Source organism: Orycteropus afer, unplaced genomic scaffold (assembly GCF_000298275.1).
Source record: "Orycteropus afer afer isolate SDZICR_OR568_19922 unplaced genomic scaffold, OryAfe1.0 scaffold00188, whole genome shotgun sequence".
NCBI classification, from domain to species: domain Eukaryota; kingdom Metazoa; phylum Chordata; class Mammalia; order Tubulidentata; family Orycteropodidae; genus Orycteropus; species Orycteropus afer.
In genome coordinates this window covers 5,201,747-5,206,185 of record NW_006921775.1, presented here as the reverse complement: position 1 = coordinate 5,206,185, position 4,439 = coordinate 5,201,747, and positions in this window count along the sequence as shown.

Here is a 4,439-nt window from a genome sequence, read left to right as displayed (position 1 = left end):
AGATGCCTGCAGATTTTTTGCTAGGTTTTCTTTTCCCCAAATTGAAACAATATAAAATTATAGTGACTCTTACCAATAATGATATACTTTAATATATATTGCTATCTGAATTGCTGAAGAAACAATCCTTTTGTTTTGAGATGTGATTTAATAAAAATTGTATCTGTTCATTACTCCCCCTTCTACCTCCACTATGGTGGTGTGTTCTTTTGCAATATATGTGTCATTCAAAGTTGGTTTGCTGGACTTGAATTGTGTAGCTGAATGATTTCAAATAAATCCACAGGGATACCATTAAAGTGCTTCCTTAATTTTTTTATTTTTCTGAATTGAGATGCTTTTCCTTGACACACAACTACATGTTTTTTGAGCTTTTACTGAATTACTGTGTGGTTAATCCCTCTCAACGGCAGGAAGCCCAGATATTTGTAAATTTCCTCTGCACACCATTTCTGATAAGTTGACCTTTTCTAAATACCAAACAGAGCAGTTGCAGTCATTTCTATCACCCTTGAAGTCAGCATGCATTTATCCATAAAACATCCATTTGTAGATCATAAATAAAGTTCTTAGTTGTTTTTTAATTTGCTTTTAGAATTTGTTTCTTAGAATCAGCTTTATTACAGAGTTTTGAATGTTTTACAATATGACCATTGCTGTTTGTCTTTACAGTAAAATTACAAAGAGTAGGTTTGTTGTGATTAATGGTTGTCTACTATTAATTTATCTTTATAAATACACTCTTCATTTTGCAAAGGGACTTGATTTGTTTCATTGATTTTAGGTGTTGGTGATAATGCACCTAATTAACTTTGAACACAAGACTATGTTATCATTACATCATTTCTGAATAATACATTAACATTCTTTCCATTCATGCTCATTCTCTAATCTCTTTCTCTCTCTCCCTTTTTCCCTCTCTTCTTTCCTTCCTTCATCAAACATGCATTGAACATCTACATACCAGGCATTATGCTAGATTCTGGGTAATAAAGGATGGATAAACTCTCTGTCCCATGAAGCACATTCTACAGATTTAAAATCTTTCCTTCCTGTTTATTCCAAAGGTCATTCAGAGAAAATATGCCAATGGAATTCAGGGGAGAGAAAGCAAAGAAGGGCAGCTTTCACTGAGTGGGAGAAAACTTATGTTACTAACCTTTAGCTGTTGTAATCTTTCTTCATTTGGGGCTCTGGCTCTATCAACAGTTCTTCTTTTTCCCAAGGACTGGCTCTGGGAAGGGCATTTTTTCCTCCTGTAGTATAAGTAACCCTGGATGAGAGTATTTGGTTGGACACCAGCTGGTGGAGATTGAGGGCAGCAGGAGAGGCCTCCTAGAAAACTTAAGTGCAAGTACTCATTTGGTGTGGCTGCCTGAGGTCTCTGGTAGAGAGTTCCTGTAGAAAACCACAAATGCACAGGAAATTGGGGAAAATCTGATAAAGGCTAACCATTAAATGACACAAGTACAAAAGGGAAACAGTTAAGAATTAACTCAAATTAATTTAAGGCTACAAGAGCAAGTAGTGCAACGGTCTAGTTAATAAGTTGCTAACATTCAAAGCTAGGGCGTTTGAGTCAAATGACTAAGGGCTTTCAGGATTATCAGGGAGCAGGTGGATGGAGAAAGAAATCTATCACAGGGAGAGTCATAAATTGCTGTGGTAACCAGGAGCATGCACTGTACATTGGACCAAAACAGACTCCTTCATCCATCCATCAACCATACACAAATCTATTGATTCATTCAGCAGATACTTGTTACATACCACACTTCTAGGTGATGGTATTGAGGATTCAGCAGGAGTACGGCTTCATGGAGCTTACGTTTCAGTCAACAGGAGCCATGTTGAATAATCGACTGTAATTTAAGTAAGGATTATACAAAGAAAAATGTGATGTTGTATCATTTAAGTCTACTAATGTGGCTACTTTCTTTGGAATATTAGGGTCCAGAGTACCTTTCAGTGGAACCAAGTGTACACACCTTCTCATTCTTTTCCTCATCTGGAGTTTTCTCCTGTTTTCTTCTTTGTAAGCCTCCACAGCTATAGATTCATGCCCATCTATACTTAGGCCTCCAGTCTTGTCCTAAACAGGTACACAAGACCTTCAGCTATTCTGAACTTAACTAAGAATTAATTTCTTGAATTTCTAATTTCTTTATTGTTTTTGCCCTCTAAAAACTGAGTTCAAGTTGCTGGATTGCCCAGGCTCAATATCTACCCAATGCCCTCTGCTTGACTGATTTATACTCATCAGTCTACATGATTCCACTCATACCCTTGCCCTATTGTTGTTATTGTTAGGTGCCATTGAGTTGGCTTATAGTGACCCCGTGTACAAAAGAATGAAACTCTGCCCATTGGACTGTGGTAGCCTGGTCAGGGTGTCTAGGGAATGCAGTGAGTGGACAAAAGTGAACAAACCCAAAAGTGAGATGGGTTAAACATCTGGAGAGCAGGTCAGCAGGTGTGGGCATAGGGAGCATAGTCCACAGGGGACATGTTGCTACTAGAAATAATTTCTCCTATGTTATGATTTGGAGATAGTTTGGTGGTAAGAGTAATAGGTCTCTTTATAAATAAAATCAGGAAAAAATTCATTTGTAAATTGAAACAAAAGAGAAAGGTATAGGGCAGACAACTACTAGTGAAACGTGATTGTCCTTGAGTTCATTAAAGGAGAAAGTGAGAAAGAGGAAGGATTTATCAGCATCTCCACTGCTGTGCAGGGGGCAGATGACTGACTAGTCTTCTGGTCCATTTTGCAGGTATATCTCATAGAAGAGACATGTGATACTATGTAGTTTTATTGTTGTTATGTGCCGTCGAGTTGGACCTGACTCATAGCGACCCTTCCTTGGGTTTCCGAGGCAGTATCACTACGGAAGTAGATTGCCCAACCTTCCTTCTGAGAAGTGGCTGGTGGGTTTGAACCACTAGCCTTCTGGTTAGCAGTCAAGTGCCTTAGGCATTACGCTATTTCATTAATTTATTCATTCTCTTATTCAACAAATATTTATTGGGCACATACTGTGGGACATACTATCAGAGATAAACCAGTGGGTAAGGCACAATTCCTTTCATCTTGAAGCTCAAACTCTAATAGGAAATGCAGAATTATAAACAATTAATTAAAATACTAAGTTTGGGGTTTATTTATTCTTTTTAAAGAATTTGTTCTGTTTTCCTGTTGTTGCTGAGAATACACACAGCAGAGCATGTAACAATTCAACATTTCTATATGGACAATTCAGTGACATTGATTCCTTTCTTAAAGCTGTACAACTATTCTTATCCCTCTTCTCTGAATTTTGCCTTCCCCATTAGCATAAACTCACTGCTTACTAAGTTTCCGACCTCATGGATTGAAGTTTCTGACACAAGGTTCCTTGGGACCGCAGAGCAGCGGCAATCCAGTGCTTCCCAGGAAGGTCAGGGAAATATTTCAGGTGGCATAGTGCCTAAGGCACTTGACTGCTAACCAGAAGGCTGGTGGTTCAAACCCACCAGCCACTCCTCGGAAGGAAGGTTGGGCAATCTACTTCCATAGTGATACCATCTCAGAAACCCAAGGAGGGGTCGCTATGAGTCGGGTCCGACTCGACGGCAGTGAGTTTGGTTTGTTTTTTACCCTTTCAGTTGAGTCCTGAAGAAAGCTTTTTCTGGAAGTTTTTTTTTTTCTCCCCTCTATTTAGGCTTTCCCAAGGGAAAAGATGTGTTTAGGACTAAGCTACCATGAATTTTCAGGCTTCTCGGAAAATAGAGCTTTGCTGTTAATGTCAGTTAATTATTTAGAACCAGTGTGGAAATCACTTGCTTGAGTCTGAACTCAAGAAATTTTTGAATGTACAAAGCTAAGGACTGAATCCTTGAGCAGAGTTATATGATATGGTGACTAAGAGATCCAGTCTGATCAGCTATACATACCTATTTTTCTTTATCAATTTACAATTGGCAATTGGCTTAATCTGGGTCCTTTTAAGGTAGTGTAAGAACCAGCTCCACGTCTACTAATAATAAGTACAATTACAATTATGTGTGGAAATGCAGTAGGGAGCTCCTCCATACTCAGTAGGAAGCACTTCCAAATAGCTGTGGTTGTTAGCTGCCCTTGAGTTGCCCCAACTCATGGCGACCCCATGCACAACAGAACAAAATGCTACCTGGGCCTGCATCAGCTCCATGATTGGTTGGGAATCAACTGTTGTGATCCAAAGGGTTTTCACTGGCTTTTCAGAAGTAAATCACCAGGTCTTTGTTCCTAGTCAGTCTTCGCCTGGAAGCACCACTGAAACCTGTTTAGCATCATGTTGTTGTTGTTGTTGTTACGTGCCCTCCAGTTGGACCCGACTCATAACGACCCCTCCTTGGGTTTCCAAGGCAGTATCACTATGGAAGTAGATTGCCCTGTCTTCCCATAGCAACATGAAATC